Source organism: Eubalaena glacialis, chromosome 14, assembly GCF_028564815.1.
Source record: "Eubalaena glacialis isolate mEubGla1 chromosome 14, mEubGla1.1.hap2.+ XY, whole genome shotgun sequence".
Lineage (NCBI taxonomy): Eukaryota > Metazoa > Chordata > Mammalia > Artiodactyla > Balaenidae > Eubalaena > Eubalaena glacialis.
The window spans coordinates 60,334,377-60,354,268 of record NC_083729.1 but is presented as its reverse complement, the minus strand read 5'-3'; the positions used below and the strand labels follow the sequence as shown (position 1 = coordinate 60,354,268).

Sequence of the window (19,892 nt, the reverse complement as noted above, 5' to 3'; positions counted from 1 at the left end):
ACAGAGAGGCAGAGACCTCACAGACTGAGCCGCAGAAGGAGGTCCAGGCTCTGAAGCCAAAGCCAGGTCTCGGAGTGCCCATGACCTGATACCACTGTGAGGACTTTCTCTGACAAAGCGCCCTGCCCCAGCAGGTCTATCTAGTCTACAAGCTGTGACTTATCCCATCTACCGCCTCTCTCTGCTTCTGCAGCTAAAAACACATGGAACCACTGGATCATTTAAATGCAGAACTTTCCCCACCATGCAAGTCAAGGCACCTTACAATATTTTTGCAACCAGGTAAAGTATAGCCAAATGAAATGTATGAGCGATTCTACTTCATCTCATTGGAAACCAAAGCACATTCCATGCTAGCTCTTTGTATACAAATAAGAAAGTATATGACCATATATTAATTTTAAGGTTGGAAAACTTGATAATTGTACATTCTTCATTTCTGTTTCATTCTCCCTCTTCACAAGCAGTGTTAAATGGACAGGTGCTATCTGTAACTCTGTTTTAAAAGCTGACAATACATGAACATGATAAAAAAAAAAAACTCAAATAGTACCAAAAAGTATATGTTGATAAGTCTGTAAGAACTTCACCTCCCTCGAACTACAGTGGCAGTCATAATTTTCCTGTGTATCTTTTCAGAAGTACTTATGCATTAACAAGTACCTAAGAATATAAATAGCCTCCACAATTCTTATATACAGAAATGTTAGCACATCTTGTAAACCTGTATTTTGCTTTAAATATATATATATATATCTTCAATATCATTCTATATCTGTTCCTATCAACCTGCACCACTTTTTAACAGCTGCATTGTATTGTATGGCATGGATGCTCCATAACTTAACCAGCCCCTTACTGATAGATATTTAGGTCGTCTCCAAACTTTCGGTGCTACAGACAATGCTGCAATGTATATATCCTTGTACACATGTCTCCACACACATGTCCAAGTATATCTTTAAGATAAATTCCTAGTATTCAAATTGATGGAACAAAAGTAAATGGATTTTAAAATTTTGAGAAACATTGCCAAATTTCAGGGCAATTCTTAACACAATGTCTAGGCATCCATGGTTGGGATTAGAAGGGTGTCCGTAAACCCCTGAGACTGTATGGGAAAATGTCAAATGCGTGTTTATTCTTCTCAAGAGAAGATTCGTGGCTTTAATCAGACTCTCAGGGACTTCCCTGGCGGTCCAGTGGTTAAGACTCTGTGTTTCCACTGCAGGGGGCACGGGTTCAGTTCCTGGTCGGGGAACTAAGATCCCACATGCTGTGTGGCACGGCCAAAAAATAAAAATAAATAAATAAAACGAGAAAATATTTTCAAAGGGGTCTGTGACTCTAACAAGGTTGAGAACCAGTGAGTCAATGGGTCCTTGTACAGCATCAAAAAGCAGCAATAACAGAAGCTGAAGCTAAGCAGGATCTAGAAAATGCCTTCCTGAGCCCCTTGGAGAGGAGTGAGAAGGCAGGTGCTGGGGGCTGTTGATACCACCGGGCTTGTGTCCACAAAGGACCTCCTCCAGAGATGGCTCCACTACACATGAATCAGGAGAACATGTTCCCATTCACCACAGGGCCCCTCTACACTAGCTCCTGGTAATAATTTAATGTTACCTGTTGGGTGGTGGGGGGAGGTGAGTGTCTTAACCCGGAGGATTGAATCCACAGTGACTGGGCAGGGAGGTCTTTCTGATGACTTGACAAATGTCCACTCATGGGGCCTCCTGATCTGTTTCAAGTCAGGCTGTTCATGCTGTGTTATATCCAGGCCTTAAAGGGTTAATGATGTTGCGGGGGAAAAGGTGAAGGTCTTTTCCAGAGTAATTTACAGTCTGGCCTTTGGCTGCAATTTATCCTTGCTGCTGATTGTGGATAAAATGTTCCACGTGAGTTTTATGTCTAGCAGTCCGGACCAAGAAGCAGAATGGCAATTTACTGACCTCAAGCATCTTGAACCTTTAAAATAAATTCTTCAAAGGTGGTGGTGCAGGTTCCCACAGCAAAGCTCTCTGTCCAGTTAAAACATAACTGAACACTAACAAGTTATTCCCAATAAAAACAATGACAGGCAGGTTCCTGGGTCCCACCCTGTCATACTGATCAGAACTTTTGGGGCAAGAATCTGTGTGCTGTGCAAGCTTCCGGAGGGATGTACCTGAAGTTTGGAAACTATGGCTTTAGAAGTCATCTTAGTTTAACCTTGTCCCCTTCCCAGCTCTATCAGAAAGGGGCTGTTCGGCCTCTGCCCAGATATCTCTGGTGAGAGACTCGCGCCAGCTCCAAAGCCACCCAGCCTCCGGGTTTCAAAAGCCACTTCCTTAAGTCCAACCAGAACCTGCCATCCAAAAATTCCTGCTCAGCTCTGCCCAGTGCCACAAAGAGTGAGTCTATTCCCTCATCCACAAGCCAAGCCCCTCCCGAATTTAGGGCCATTAACCTGTATCCCCACACTACTGCCAGGTCCAGTTCTTCCCACCATGGTTTACATATCAGCTTGACCAGAAGAAAGTTGAAAAGGCAAAGAAAAACATTGGTCAAGATTTAGTTAATAAGCCAGGAAGCCACAAATCCAAATGCCATATCACTCTGAACCAAGCACTGACAGAGCCACAGTAGGACAGGGAGGCTACCAGAACAGGCTTTAGTATCCAGCAGCTGGATTTAAATCTGTTTGCAAGGGGTCTGACCTTGACTGAGGACCACCACTTGGAGCCTCGGGATCCTCTTTTGTAAAACAAGCTTAATAACCCCGCCTCAGGTTGAAATAAAGATTAAACGAGTAACCTAGCACGGCTGTTACTCAAAGTCTCTCCAGGGAGGATACTGCAGCATCCACCAAACTGCCTCCATAAGTAGCCCTAACTGCAGTAAAAGCAAACTCCCAAAGGTTAGGTTTGGGTCAAATTGCAGCCCAAAGCCCAAGCAAAAAGTTTAGAAGTGTCTTGTTTTATACGAAGAAGGTATCTAAATCCTACTACAAAGTATACCTGTAATTGTTTTTGTATGAAAAGTGTTTTTATCCTCAAATACCTGGATAAAATTGACACCCAAGGAAAATTCCCCCTCTTGTTTATTCTGAAGCTACAAGTACTCCCTGGCACAAGATCTGTTATCCCGGTGCCTGCCCCTCACCTCCATCTCCCTTGGAGAAGAGCAGGCTTAGTCTACAAGCAGATGAGCAAGGCTGGGAAACAAATGAGCAGCTAGACATAAGCAAAGAAATGGGCCGCAAGATACAGTCTGAGGATGACCAAGCAGCTTCTCACCCCACAGATGCTGAGGGCTGGTGTGCTCGGACTTGACTGCAAATGTTACCCTCTAAATAGCTTTCAGAGAAAAATTATCCCTAACCAAATGCAAGAACATCTAGGAGGGAAATTCACAGACACCTTTGATCCAGTAGTTGTGTGTATGTCTGTGCCCGCACGTGTACCTCCAAAGCAACAGAAATCTGATCTAAGCTGATGTAGGGGATCCGGCCTTGGCCAGAAAGGGCTCTGGGAAGTCAGCCGGTCCTGGGCGGCTATGGTTACCCATTTCCTCATCCCTGTCCCCTTCCTCTGCTGCTTGCTCTTCCACCTCTGTCATCTGAGAATTCCCTGGCAACTAAAGAGCGAGGGCTTCCCTATCAAGAGAGTTACTTGCAATGTAAGGAGGAGGTGGAGGATTCTAGAACTGATGGACAATGGGATGGATCATTTAGGGGGGGGACCCTATTCATTCTTCCCACTGGCAGCTGGAGAGAGCAGATGCCCACTTTTCATGAAAGCTGTGGGTTACTCAGGACCCACATGCTCCCAACAGCTTACAGAAGACTTGCATCAGTTTGGGAAGCACTTAAAGTTGGGCAGATTGTTGAAAAGCAATAACCTCTTTGGTCCCAAAGTCTCCAGCTGGTTAAAAGCATGACTAAAGAGTGAGGCTGTGCCATCGGCAGACTCAGGTCATGGATCTCATAATAATATCAGATTCCCATGTGCCAGGCACTGTGCTGAGGACGTTAGGTACACACGGAGAGAAAGGGTAAGAGACTAGGAGAAAGGAGTACGTTTCTTAAACGGAGTAAAGAAAGAATTAAAAAAGCAAAACTTGGGTGTTGGACTGAGTCAGCTCCAGGGAATACTACTCAATCCTTTGTTTGTAATGCCTAAATCCAGCTCCCTGCTTGGCACATGAACTCAATAAATAACTGCGGTGGTCTCTAACTGGTGTACATCCTGAGCTGCATAAACTGCTCTGGAGGTCCTCCTGGAAGGTGCCGGTGGACAAGGGCGGTGTTTGCCTCTCCCTTGCCCACCCGGAGCGAGTCCGGCCCGTTCCACCCTGTGCCTGCCCGGGCGCGCCAGCAGGCCGGCCGCGGGCACCCCCTCCTGGGAAAGGCGCGGCGCCGGACCCGCCACCCCCGCGAGGCTTTCCCGGGCTGTCGCGCCCCTTCCGGAGCCCGGGACCCCCCCTTACCGCTGGGGCCGAGACGGGACGGCGCTCCTTCTCTGCGGTCACCGAGATCACACCCTGGCGGGGCCGGACAGCAGGTCTTATCGCAGGCGGACCCGCCCCGCTTCGGGGTGGAGACTGAGCCCGAGTTCCTGGTTGTCCCTCTCTGCCCACGAGACCGGAAAAGCCTACGCGGGCGAAGCGCACCTGGACGCCGGGGCCGGGACCGCCGCGCCTGGCGCCCGGGGAGGGGCTGCACCGGCTTCGAGCCCGCGCGTCGCGCTCTCGGCTTTGTCCCCAGCCTGGATCCCAGCCTTCCGGCCCCGCCCGGCCCCGCTCGGGCTCCCTCGAGTCGGAGCAGTCGGACTCTCAGGTCTCCGGTGCCCGGGCGCCCCCACACCCTCGGAGGGCCGCGCCGCGGGACCTCTCCCGCACACGCCCTGCGCCCGCCGCGGCCGGAATTCCTGCCGAGAGTCAAAGCTTCCTCCGCGAGACACTGCACTTTCTCACGCCGGAAAAGTGGAAAGTGAAATCAGAACGGCACATTTCGTTTCCCTCCCAACACTAGACATACCCCAAAGTTCCCAGTAGTTCCACTTCTCCCTTGAGAAAAGCCGAGTTCCCTTTCCTTGGGGAAACCTTTGGAAATGGGAGTTAGGAGCAGTTCCAGATCTTTCTCTCTACCATTACCTGGGTTCGCTGCTGGTCAAGTAGCTCCCGGGTTCGGCCTTGAAGCAGCGCTCTCCCCTTATTATACAGTGTTTGTTCGTATCTGCCTCCCCGATTGGACTCAAACAAGGCACTGACTGGGTCTAAGTGGTCTTTGCACTCACACCCAGTACCGTTCTGGCACATGGCAGGTAGTCGGTGAATGCTCGCATAATGAACCCATTGGGTATATCGGCAAATTCGGATTTCATTTAACAGAGGGTAGGTAGCTTCGGGGAGTGGAGGTGTGTGTGTGTTTTTTAAGAATCGATTTTATTTATTTATTTTTAATTTTTGGTTGCTTTGGGTCTTCGTTGCAGCGCACGGGCTTTCTCTAGTTGCAGCAAGCGGGGGCTACTCTGCATTGCGGTGCGCAGGCTTCGCAGTGCGGTGGCTTCTCTTGTTGCGGAGCACCGGCTCTAGGAGCGTGGGCTTCAGGAGTTGTGGCTCGCGGGCTCCAGAGTGAAGGCTCAGTAGTTGTGGCACAGGGGCTTAGTTGCTCTGCAGCCTGTGGGATCTTCCCGGAGCAGGGATCGATCCCCTGCTTTGGCAGGCGGATTCTTAACCACTGCGCTACCAGGGAAGTCCCTGGGGAGTGTGTTTTATATCCAACAGATCAAAATGCGAGTGACTGTTAGCACCCTTAAAGCTGGAGAGGTGAGCCTCCCTGGTGGCTCAGTGGTTAAGAATCCGCCTGCCAATGCAGGGGACACAGATTTGAGCCCTGGTCCGGGAAGATCCCACATGCCGCGGAGCAACTAAACCGGTGCGCCACAACTACTGAGCCTGTGCTCTAGAGCCGTGAGCCACAACTACTGAAGCCCACAGGCCTAGAGCCTGTGCTCCGCAACAAGAGAAGCCACTGCAGTGAGAAGCATACGCACAGCAGTGAAGAGTAGCCCCCGCTCACAGCAACAAAGACCCAACGCAGCCAGAAATAAATGAATAAATAAATTTATATTTAAAAAAAAAAGCTGGAGAGGTAACATTAAATTATTTCATTAAGATGCAACTAAAGGAGGTGGTTTAATATGGTTAAGAGCATGGGTTTTGGGATCAGACTGATTTGGATTCTACACCTGGTCAGCCCCTTTTCTCTGCTTGATACCTTTAAGTTTCTGAGCTTCAGTTTATGAACTAACGTGGAGTAAACTAGAAGACAAACAGTGGGGGGAAAAAATGAAATAAGGATAATTCATTTCCTCAGAGGGATTAGACACACTACTTAATCCTTAAAAAATTAATAAAATAAAAAAGAAAAGGTTAGAAATGGAGCAGATGCACCTTGCCAAGATCACCTTTACTAGGCGGGTGTACCCAGCTCACAGCGCCCCTTTTCTCCCCATAACTGCCCTCACGCCAGGTTGGGAAGCCACAGTCAATGCTAACCTTACAGGGTACAAAAGGCCAAGAATTAATCTATGATATCCTTCCTATTCCAGAGCTCCCATGGGCTTAGGCTGAGGCTAAATTTCAGCAGAAACTACCTCTGTGCTTTGCTTCTTCCTCTGCGTTGTCCTGCTTGACTCACAGGTTCTCCTGAGAATACCCCCTCACTAAGACACTTACACAAGAATCCCTATCTCAGGCTTTGCTTCTAGGCAACCTGATCTGTGAGTATTTTATTTCATTTAATGTTTTAAGATTTTTTATGAGTATTTAAAAAATTAATATAGGGACTTCCCTGGCTGTCCAGTGGTTAAGACTTCACCTTCCAGTGCAGGGGGTGAGAGTTCGATCCCTGGTCAGGGAACTAAGATCCCACATGACTCTCGGCCAAAAAACCAAAATATAAAACAGAAGCAATATTGTAACAAATTCAATAAAGACTTTAAAAAAATGGACCCCATCCAAAAAAAAAAAAGACAGTAAACAAATCAACAGCCTCTGAGCAGTTAAAAAAAAAATAATAAAAAAAATTAATATAACAGTTGAAATTAAAGACTCAAAGGAGACTTTAAATTAAAGATAGCAGAATGAACACATGCATTTGCCTTGCTCCCTCTTGAAATCTGACTAAAGCAATAGTAGATTTTTTAAAAGAATGAAATAGGGCAAATTTGTAGCAACATGATGGACCTAGAGATTATCATACAAAGAGAAGTAAGTCAGAAAGTGAAAGATCAAATACCATATAATATCACTTATATGCAGAATCTAAAATATGACACAAATGAATATATCTACAAAACAGAAACACTCACAGAGAACAGACTTGTGGACTTGTGGTTGCCAAGGGGGAGGGGGGTGGGAGAGGGAAGGATTGGGAGTTTGGGATTAGCAGATGCAAACTATTATATGTAAATACGATGGATAAACAACAAGGTCCTACTGTCTAGCACAAGGAACTATATTCAATATCCTGTGATAAACCATAATGGAAAAGAATATGAAAAATAATATACGTATGTGTAACTGAATCACCTTGCTTTACATCAGAAATTAACATAACATTGTAAATCAACTATACTTCAGTAAAAAAATTTTTTTAAATAGTAGATTAAAAAAAACTCTCAAGAGGGACTTCCTGGGTGGTCCAGCAGTTAAGACTCCACGCTCCCAATGCAGGGGGCCAGGGTTCGATCCCTGGTCAGGGAACTAGATCCCGCATGCCTCAGCTAAGAGCCTGAATGCCACAACTAAAAGATCCTGCATGCTGCAACTGAAGATCCTACATGCTGCAGATCCTGTACGCCTCAACGAAAATCCCGCATGCCGCAACTAAGACCTGACACAGCCAAAAAACAAACAAACAACAACAACAACAAGAAACTAACCCCCTCCCCCCCCCCAAAACCTCACAAGAACAAGAGAGGAAAAATAACAAAATTTTGGAAACCCGAAAGCAGATAGGTGATAATTGACATAGCAGATGTGAGAAAACTGACTCCTAAACCAGGAGTAGGGAAAGCCAAGAAGCAACATGATATTGTAGAATTTCCCAGGGTAATGCACCAAGTGCTTCTAAGAGTGGGTATATAATTAAAACTAAAAACAGGAGGATTTTTTGTAGGTCTGTACTGGAAGCAGCCAATCTCCTCCATCTCCTTCCCAATAGTACACAGCTGCCACTGCCCTCTCCCACTTGGGCAGCAAATCAGAAACATAGTCTCTGAAGGGGATAAGGCAGAGGATCTCTGGAATGGGGCATACCAAGCGTAGTTAAGATGTTCTGGTTATCTAAGGCTGACTAACAAACTAGCCCAGAACTTGGTGACTAAAAACAATGACCATTTTATTATATTTCCTGATTTTTTAGGTCTGAATTTGGACAGGGCTTGGCTGGGCATTTCTTCTGTTCCACGTGACATCAACAAAAGTCACTTGGTCTCACACAGGTCAGGATGGCTATTATCAGAAAGACAACAGATAACAAGTTGTTGGTGAAGGTGTGGAGAAAAGGGACCCCTAGTGCATCGTGGGAGGGAATGTAAATCGGTGCAGCCACTATGGAGAGCAGTATGGAAATTCCTCAAAAAGTTAAAAATAGAACTACCATACAATCCAGCAATTCCACTTCTGGCTATTTATCCAAAGAAAACAAAAGCACCAATTAGAAAAGATATATGCACCCCTATGTTCATTGAAGTGTTATTTACAATAGCCGAGATTTGGAAGCAACCCAAGTGCCCATCAATAGATGAATGGACAAATAAGAGATATATATATATCACTCAGCCATAGTAAAGAATGAAATTTTGCCATTTGGGACAACATGGATGGACCTAGAGTATATTCTGCTAAGTAAAATAAGTCAGACAGGGAAAGACAAATACTGTATGATTTCACTCACATGTAGAATCTAAAAGACAAAACAAATGAAAAAACATAACCAAACAGAAACAGAGCCATAGATACAGAGAACAAACAGGTGGTTGCCTGAGGGGAGGGAGGTGAGGGAAGGAGAGAAATAGGTGAGGGAGATTAAAAGGTAGAAACTTCCAGTTACAAAATAAATAAGTCACAGGTGTGAAATGTGCAGTGTGCGGAATATAGTCAATAATATGTAATATGTAATAATATGTAATAATGTGTAATATGTATGGTGACAGAGGACAACTAGACTTATGGTGATTATTTTGAAATGTATAGAAATATCAAATCACTATGTTGTATACCAGGAACTAAAAAAAAAAAAATATATATATATACATATATATGTGTATATATACATGTGTATATATATATGTATTATAAATATGTATGTATGTTAAAAATATACACCAGACAAGACTTTAAAAAAAAAGTCACTTGGTGGTATTCAGCTGGCAGATGGGCCAGTCTGGAGGATTCACTCATATGTCTGCCACCATGGTAAGGTGAGCTGGAAGGCTGATCTCAGCAGGCACTGTCCACCAGAGCACCTACACATGCCCTCTCCACATGGCAGTTTCAGGGTAGTCGGAGTTCCTGTGGAGGCTCAGGGCACCCAAAAAGGATACTCCAAGAGATCCAAGCAAAAGTTACTAGGCTTCTTATTATCTAGGCTTGGCAGCCCCTGGACGTTATTTCTGTTGCATTCTATAGGTCATGGAAGTCACTAAGGCCAGCCCAGACTCAAGGAAGGGGCATTAGGCTCCATCCCTCAATTGGGAGACTAGCAAAAAATTTGCAGCCACCTTTAATCTACCACACAAGACTGGGGGAGTGGCTCTGAAATTGAAGATCTATATGAAACTTAATATAATGAATGTTGAGCTGCTCAGTATTCCTCCTTCACTTGACTCCTACAACCCTGGCAACCAAGATGAGGAGTTTGGAATACTCTCCTCTGGGGAAGAGAAAAGACCTAAAGAGACTGTCATCGGTTACTCAATGAAACCGGAGCAATCCTTTAGTGACTTCACCATAGTCAAGCCCCACCCCTTACCCAGGCATACAGAGCTTCCAGGCAGCATTTTATTTTAATTTTTAAATTTTTGTATTTTATTTTATTTTTCCTTCCAGTTTTATTAAGATATAATTGACATACAATACTGTATAAGTTTAAGGTGTACAGCATAATGATTTGACTCACATACATCATGAAATGATGACCACAATAAGTTTAGTGAGCATCCATCATCTCATATAGATACAAAATTAAAGAAATAGAAAAAAATTTTGTGTGTGATGAGACCGCTTAGGATTTACTTTCTTAACAACTTTCCTGTATAACATACAGCAGTGTCAATTATATTTATCATGGTGTACATTACATCCTTACTACTTATTTAATCTTATAACTGGAAGTTTGTAGTACCTTTTGACTGCCTTCATCCAATTACCCCTCCCGGCCCACCGCCCAACCTCTGGTAACCACAAATCTGATCTTTTTTCCTATGAATTTGTTTGTATGTTTGTTTGTTTGTTTTTGAAGTATAATTGACCTACAACACTATGTTAGTTCCTGTTACTCAACATTGTGATTTTTTCCATACGTTTCAAAATGATCACCATGATAAGTCCAGTTACGACATGTTGCTATACAAAGATATTACTTAGTTATTGACTATATTCCCCAAGCCTTCATACCCATGACTCATTTATTTTGCAACTGGAAGTCTGTACCTTTTAATCTCCCTCATCTATTTCTTTCTTCTCTCCAGCCCCCTTCCTTCTGGTAACCACCTGTTTGTTCTCTATATCTATAACTCTGTTTCCATTTTGTTATGTTTGTTCATTTGTTTTGTTTTTTAGATTCCACATATAAGTGAAATCATACAGTATTTGTCTTTCTCTGTCTGACTTATTTCACTTAGCATAATACCTTCTAGGTCCATCCATGTTGTCCCAAATGGCAAGATTTCATTCTTTTTTTTTTTAATTTTATTTTTTTTAACACAGCAAGTTCTTATTAGTTATCTATTTTATACATATTAGTGTATATAAGTTAATCCCAATCTCCCAATTCATCCCACTCTTTTTTATTCCAGGCAGCATTTTAGATCTCAGTCTTGAGGTTGCTAGATAAAATACAAGACACTTAAAGTGGAATTTCAAATAAACAACAAATAATTTTTTACTAAATTATAAAATTCTTATATACAGTATGTCCTAAATATTGCATGAGTATATTTATACTAAAAATTATTTATTGTTTATCTAAAATGAAAAGTTAACTAAGTGTCCTGTTTTGTTTGTTTTGCTGAGTTTGACACTACTAAGTAAGAACAAACAGCCAAAGGTCATCGGAATTTAAGGGAAGGATCTGATATGAAACAGAGCAGAAAAAAAGAAACTTGGAAGAAACAGACTATATGGAGAGATGAAAACTTTGAAAAATCTTTCATTGATCTCCTTTGAGAAACAAAAATAGAATAGAAATACAATAGATTCTCTAAAAAATGAACACTCAGAGAACCAAACAGAGCTCTTTTAAATTAAAACTATGATAACAAAAATGAAAAACTCAGTAGAATGGTAGGAAGATAAAGTTGAGGAAATATCCGAGAATGTGTAGACAAGAGACCAAAAAAAAGAGAAGGATGTAAGAAAGGAGAAGAAAATTCAAGTCAGCCCAGGATATCTGGGAAACAGAGTGGAAGAAATCAATTAAATAATTCAATCATATATTTTTAGAACTAAAGGACATGAGTTTCCACATTGAAAAGGCTCACTGAGCCCAACAAAATGGACAAAAACAGAACCACACCAAGGCACATCATGATAAAATTTTAGAACACTGGGGACATAGAGTAGATCGTAAGCACACAGAGGGAAAAATGAGGTTTCACACAAAGGATCAAGAAGGATCAGAGTGGCATCACATTTCTCCATAGCAACACATGAAGCTGGAAGACAATGGAATAATGTCTTTACAATTCTGGGAGAAAATTATTTCTAATACAGGTTCTTATACCCAGCCAAACTATCAGTCAAGTGTGGGGGTAAATAAAGATATTTTCAGACATGCAAGATTAAAAAAAAATTTTAATCTTCCAAGAATCTTTTCTTAAGAAGCTTTCAGATGGTATGTTCCACCAAAACAAGGAAGTAAACAAAGAATGTTTTAAAAAAAAAGTGAATAGTGGAATGGACAACTGAAAATTGAATGGCAGGGAAGGGTGGTTAGTTAACACTATAGTTATTGAGTCTAATTTCCTTAACTGTAGAGTATAGCTAACATTTATATAAGCACTTACCATGTGCCAGTCACTATTCTAAGTAATTTAGATATACTGTTTTAATCAGTTAATCCTCACAACGGTTCTATGAGTTAGATACTTACATGGAGTATGTGTCAGTAAGTATTACTATTGATAGTATACCATCATTTACTAATTGAACAAAATTGTATTAAACTTCCTGTGGCAGATTGTATTTTTCAAAATTGTTCGTAATAATATATTCAGTCTCTCATGCTGTTCCAACACCACCCTCCCCACCCCAGTCAAGAGATGGCATCTCTGTCCCTACTCTTTGGACCTGAGTGGACTTCTTGGGTGAGCTTCCGTGATTGCATAACAATAGTAATGCTTTTGAAGCTGGGTCTTAAAAGATGATACAGCTTCTATCTAGTTCTCTCACTCAGAGCATATGCCTGTGGAGCCCTGAAGTACAGCTGCCCTGAAGCCACCATGCTGTGGAGACTACATGGACAGACCACATGAAGACAAAGAGAGTCGGAGGAGTCCCAGCTGTTTCAGCCCCAGCAGTTTGAACTTTCCCAGACCCAGTGGCAGACAAGCTAATGAAGAAGCCAGATGACCCCAGCATCATTCCTGTCTCGCAGCAGCCAGATGAGAGACCCTGAGTGAGAACCACTTAGCTGAGCTCAGCCAATCCCCAGACTCCTGAGAGATGACAATAGTAAATGATTATCATTGTTTCATACCATGAACTTTGGGGTGTTATTTTATGGCACAACAGATTACCAGAACACTTCTAAATAGGAGTGGGGGTGTCTAGCCCAGACTTCTGAATCTCCCTTCCCAGTACTCACTGAAATAGTCCACAGCATGTAGGGGGGGAATTTTTACCCTGAGTGGCAAGCTCCTCTCTGATATTCATTCTGGCTGCTGGCCGAGAAGGAGGTGAGGACAAAGGCCAGATAACCTTCAGCCCTTTGGGACAGTGGCTTTGCAAAACATTGAGAAGAAACCTTACAGGGGTGACATTCCTTGCCAGATGGCTCTCTTCACAATCCTTACAGGCTGCTGGAAGGTAATCAATCCTTCAGCCTAAGATATGAAGAAGATTCTAACAGCATCCAAATAGACAGGCAGGGAGCCAAGAAGCATTAGCTCATCCTGTTTCGGAACAAATGCAAAGCGTGGTTAAATTCAAGGATGAGTAAGTGTAAAAAAGGTTAAAAAACCATGAAAAAATTCTGGAACAAAGAAAAGAAAACAGCATCTAAGAGGCAGAAGAAGAAACTAGTTTTCCAAGTTTTACAATATGAAACAGAAGTAAGTTTTAAACTGTCTCTGCTATGACTTTGATAGACCAAAAAGACCAAAAAACATACAAGTGATTGGAATAATATTATTTATGAGTTAGAATGAATAATTATGAACTGGATTGGACTCCATGTTCTACAGAGAAAGCAGCTTCTTTTCAATCATCTACTGAATATTCACAAAAACTGACAAAATATTTATTGCAAAGAAAACCTCATAAATTTCCAAAATAAAAATAGGGTTTGAATCCCAGCTATACCATTTCTTAGTTGATGATCTTAAGAGAGTCACTTATCTTTTCTGTGCCTTAGTTTTCTCATTTGTAGAATGGGGATAATGATAGTACCTACATTATAGATGCTATGTTATAATAATTAAATGACATATTTTTTGAAGAGTTTGTTGTAACTTTATATTAGTGTTAGCTATTTTTCTGATCACAGTTAATAAAATTAAAATTCAATAACAAAACTTTTAACCAATCTCTCCCTTTTAAAATCAATAGTATTTGCTACCACCTAATTATATTAAATGCCATGTTTGGGGGCTCATAAGGAAACTAAATTTGACACCGTTCTTCAAGATATCTCTCCATTGTCTCCTAGAATCCACTGGTATCAAAGAAAAATTTGATACCCAACTGGTTCTTGTTCCTTAGTTGATAATCTAGTTTTTCTCACAAGAAAAACTTAAGATTTCCTCTTTCCCTTGAAGAATGTGTTTAGGAGTGGACCTGTTTTGCTTGTCCTGGTTGGCACTCTTAGGTTGTTCACTAAGAAGACTGAAATACTTTCCAAACTCAGAAAAGTTCACCTATATTATATCTCTCTTCCATTATTTCCATTCTTTTGTTCTGGAATTTCTATTTGATGCTGTGGGAACTTTTGACTTTATCCTCCATGTCACTTAACCTTTCTTTCATTGGTTGTTTTTGTTTTATTTTGGCTTTGTTTTAGTCCTTTAGCTCTGAGTTTGAGAGAATTCTTAGGATTAATCTCAATTAAGTTCGTTAATTCTATTTTTAGTTGTGTCCATTTTATTCAGCCCATCTACCAATTTTTTTTAATATACAGCTTTGATTTTTATCATAGTTGCAAATGCACATAGTTTTAAAAGACAAATAGTTCTACAAGATTTGTTACAAAAAGAACAGCAGTTTTCCATCTCCTCTCTCTCTCCTCCATCTTTCTGCCAGGCAACTAGTGCTGCTTTAGGCACAAACCCATCTGGGGCCATAGAATCCATTGATTCCTGAGATTATATAATAGGGTATCCCAATCACAAGTCACAGCAATGTATAAGGCTTGCTAAAATAAAGTCTGTGAAAGGTTTGCAAGAGGGATTCTCATGAAGAAAACCTGTGTTTCCCAATTTGAAAAGATACATTCACCACCACCTTCCTTGTAGCATTATTTACAATTGCCAAGATATGGAAACAACCTAAGTGTTCATTAGTGGATGAAGAGATAAAGAAGATGTATATATACACAATGGAATATTACTCCGCCATAAAAAAGGATGAAATCTTGCCATTTGCTACAACATAGATGGACCTCGAAGGCATTATGCTAAGTGAAATAAATCAGACAAAGATAAATACTGTATGATCTCACTTATAGGTGGAATCTGAAAAACAAAACAAACAAACAACAGCAACAAAAACCAAGCTCATAGATACAGAGAACAGATTGGTGGTTGCCAGAGGGAAGTGTGTGTGTGTCGGGCGGGTCAAAATGGGTGAAGGGTGTCAAAAGCTACAAATATCTGGCTATAAAATAAAATCATGGGCATGTAATGTACAGCATGGTGATTGTAGTTAATAATACTATAGTACATATTGGAAAGCTGCTAAGAGAGTAGATCTTAAAAGTCCTCATCACAAGAAAAAAAAAAGAAAAGAAAATTTCTGTAACTGTGTGGTGATGGATGTTAACTAGACTTATTGTGGTGATTATGTCACAATGTATATAAATACTGAATCATTATGCTGTATGCCTAAAAGTATTGATAATATAATGTCATATGTCAATTATACTTCACTTTAAAAACAAAATAAAATTTTAAAAATTAAGAAGATCTCTGTTTCCAACCTGCTAAATTGAGAGTAAGGGAAAGAACAGTGATAAGGAAACAGACAGGAAAACAAGTCTGCTTGGGGACACCCCTGCCCAATGGTAGTGACAGTTCTACCTTCAGTGATTAGCATTGGACTTACCTTTTCCCCACCTCCTCAAACCTGAGCCAGCAGATCACTGCCTCCATGGAGAAGGTGACACCGCAACTTGCTTCACTTCCAGCCTGGGCTCCTGCAAGAAATTTAAGGCACAACATGGCAGCAGATGAGCAACATGCCTACATTAGTACAAACTTTGGATTAGGTCCTCTTTTGGTACTGTAATAATATTTATTCAATGAATTGGTGTTTGGAAAGAGGTATTGCCCAATTTATCTCACTTTTAGATATTAGGATCTCAGAAATTTATGTTTGCCTAACAGACAGACATCGTAAGCAGTGGTGATGAATCCTCTATGAACCCCATTCCCCATCAGGAGATAGTCTACTTCTACCAGAAATGTATCAAAGAAAAACCTGCAGCACTTGCTGTTTTCCTTTTTCCATGATCCAAAAGAGGAATGTCTTTTTTTTCTTCTTCTCCAAAACCTATTTTGGCTACCATAAGATGCTGCAGCTCAACCAAAACAGAAAGCTGATTTGACCACAGAGAGGTTAATCATTTGCATTACAACAGTATAAACTTTAGCAAAGTTTGACAATCAAATAACAATGCATTTGTAGATCACTTGTTCCAGGGAAGTGCCCGTTTCCACCTTTCACCCCACTCAGAAGCCTGGCAGCTGATGAGGAAGGTAATTTTCTTTCAAGATTGTTGACCTTTTTTTTTTTTTTAAGCGTCTGCTCTTCTAGGTTGTACTTTTCCTGCTGCTGTCCTGCAGCTCACATATGTGCCTCACAGAATCAAACCATCATTTTGAAAATTAGCTCTGGTCATAGGAGTCATCATGGTCTCATTTGTTTTTGCAAATACCCCAGGTGAACGTGGACAGCCCTGAAGTGACTACAGGTAGGTCAGCTATCACAAAAACACAGCAACTGCAAATAGTGTAGGGTGAGAGTTAGCATGATAATCCATTTTTCTATACAGTTGTCCCTTGGTATCCATGGGGAATTGGTACCAAGACCTCCCCACCCCCCGTGACACCAAAATCCCTGGGTGCTTAAGTTCCTTACATAAAATGGCATAGTGCAACATACAAGACTCAGAGTGGCCAAGATGGCAGAGTAGGAAGACCCTGAGCTCACTTCCTCCTACGGGCACACCAAAATTACTATTTACAGAGCACCTGTTGATGAGAAAGACTGGAATCTACCAGAAAAGATCTTCTAAAACTAAAGATATAAAGAAGGAACCACAACAAGATGTGTAGGAGGGGCGGAAACATGGTATAGTCAAGCCCCACACCCCCAGGTGGACAACCCACAAATGGGAAGATAATTACAATTGCAGAGGTTCTCCCCAAGAAGTGAGTGATCTGAGCTCCACATAGGGCTCCCCAGCCCGGGGGTCCTGCACCAGCAAGATGAGCCCCCAGAACATTTGGCTTTGAAGGCAGCAGGGCTCACTTTCAGGAGAGCCAGAGGGCTGTGGGAAATAGAGACTCCACTCTTAAAGGATGCACACAAAATCTCACATGCTCTGAGACCCAGGGCAGAAGCAGTAATTCAAAACGAGCCTGGGTCAGACTTACCTACTGATCTTGGAGAGCCTCCCAGAGAGGCAGGAGGCAACTGGGGCTCACCCTGGGGCCATAAACATTGGTGACAGCCATTTTTGAGAACTCCTTCTACCAGGTGGACACTGGTGTTAGTAAGCACCATTTTAGAATCCTCATTGTTAACTAGCACCAGGACCAGGCCTCACCCACTAGCCTGCTGGCACAAGTACTGGGACACCTAGGGCCAAGCAACTAGCAGTGTGGAGATACAGCCCCATCCACCAGCAAGCCTGCCGCCTTAAGACTCCATGAGCCCACATTACCACCTGGCCCTGGCCGTGAACACCAGTGCACCAGCACTACCCCCTGGACCCGTAGGGACCTGTAGCCAGGGACCCTGGGACAGGCTCTGCCCACCAGTGAGCTGACACTAGCCCCAGGACCCAGCCCTGCCCACCAGCAGGCAGACACCAGCTCCAAGACACCTTGGACCCCACAGCCAGCCATGTCAGGAAGCGATCCCAACCACCAGCAGGCTGACACTAGGTCTGGGACTCCTGGCCTTGCAACCACCCACTCACGAACCTGGCTATGCCCAACTGTGGGCCAGCACTACACCCCTAGGGCCCACAGCCAGCAGGCTTGTAACCCAGCCCCCACCCATCAATGGTCGGCAGCCTCCACACAAGGTCAGGCCTGAAAGCCAACTAGACCAGCGGCCAGTCACACCTACCAGGTTGCCCACAGTAGTCAGCTCGTCACAAGAGAAGGACACACACAGCCCAAATAGAGGACACTCTTAGAGTAACAGCTCTGGTGACCAGAAGGGAGTGCCCTCCTGGGATGCGTAGGATGTCTTCTACAAAAGGGCACTTCTCCAAGGTCAGGAAAAATAACCAACCCACCAAATACATAGAAATAAAAACAGCAAATTAGCCAAAATGAGGTGACAGAGAAATATTTTCCAAAGGAACAAAATTAAGTCCCTGAAGAAGAACTAAGTGAGGTGGAGATAGGCAATCTACCTGATAAAGTGTTCAAGGTTATGATCATAAAGATGTCCAAAGAACTCAGGAAAAGATTGGGTGATCAGAGTGAGAAGTTATAAGCTTTTAACCAAGAGTTAGAAAATATAAAGAACAACCAAACAGGGCTTCCCCGGTGGCGCAGTGGTTAAGAATCCGCCTGCCAATGCAGGGGACATGGGTTCAAGCCCTGGTCTGGGAAGATCCCACATGCCACGGAGCAACTAAGCCAGTGCGCTGCAACTACTGAGCCCACGTGCCACAACTACTGAAGCCTACACGCCTAGAGCCCGTGCTCCACAACAAGAGAAGCCACCACAATGAGAAGCCCGCGCACCACAGCGAAGAGTAGCCCCTGCTCGCTGCAACTAGAGAAAGCCCGCGCGCAGCCACAAAGACCCACCGCAGCCAATAAATAAATAAATAAAAATAAATAAATAAATAAAATACATTTAAAAAAAAAAAGAACAACCAAACAGAGATGAAGAATACAATAACTGAAATGGAAAAAACACGTGAAAGAATCAATAGTAGATTCAATGATACAGGGGAATGGATCAGTGAGCTGGAAGACAGAGTGGTGGAAATCACTGAAGCTGAACAGGAAAAAGAAAAAAGAATAAAAATAAATGAGGAGATCACTGAGATTTAAGAGATCTCTGAGACAATATTAGGCCTACTAACATTCTCACTGTAGAGGTCTCAGAAGGAGAAGAGACAGAGAAAGGGGCAAAGAATATATTTGAGGACATAATAGCTGAAAACTTCCCTAACTTGGGAAAGGAAACAGACAACCAGGTCCAGGAAGAACAGAGTCCCAAACAGGATCAACACAAAGAGGACCACACCAAGATACACTGTAATTAAAATGACAAAAGTTAAAGATAAATAGAGAATATTAAAAGTAACAAGGGAAAAGCAACAAGTTATACACAAGAGAATGCCCATAAGGCTATGATCTGACTTTTCAGCAGAAACTTTGCAGGCCAGAAAGGAGTGGGATGATATATTTCAAGTGATGAAGGAGAAAAGCCTACCACCAAGAATACCTGGCAAGGATTTCATTCAGATTTGATTTAGAAATCAAAAGTTTTACATAAGGGCAAAAGCTAAAAGATTTCAGCACCACCAAACCAGCTTTACAAGAAATGTTAAAGGGACTTCTCTATGAGAAAAAGAAAAGACAGGCCACACGAAAGGAAAAAGCTCATTGGTAAAGGCAAATATACAGTAAAGGCAGTAAATCAGACACAGCTAACATCACACTCAATGGTGAAAAGATGAAAGCATTTCCTTTAAGATCAGGAACAAGACAAAGATGCCCACTCTCACCACTTTTATTCAACATAGTATTGGAAGTTCTAGCCACGGCAATCAGACAAGAAAAAATAAATAAAAGGAATCAAAATTGGAAAGGAAGAAATAAAACTGTCACTGTTTGCAGATGACATGATACTATATATAGAAAATCCTCGAGACACCACCAGAAAACTAGTAGAGCTCATCAATGAATTTGGTAAAGCCACAGGATACAAAATTAATATACAGAAATCTGTTGTGTTTCTATACATTAACAATGAAATATTGAAAGAGAAATTAA

At 42.3% G+C, this 19,892-nt stretch overlaps 1 protein-coding gene across 2 annotated transcripts in view; it reads right to left on the bottom strand.

Annotated features, from left to right (window-relative positions):
* The window catches only part of ANXA4 (annexin A4), a 74,078-nt gene extending 68,921 nt beyond the window's left edge, over positions 1 to 5,157 (bottom strand). The window contains exon 1 of one of the 2 annotated variants that reach the window (XM_061168703.1): positions 5,134 to 5,157. The gene's annotated coding sequence lies outside the window, so the exon portion shown is untranslated. Of the gene's footprint in view, positions 1 to 4,467; positions 4,839 to 5,133 lie in introns of those variants that run through there. The other variant, XM_061168702.1, reaches the window with a different exon arrangement.
* Between the last annotated feature and the right edge of the window lie 14,735 nt (positions 5,158 to 19,892).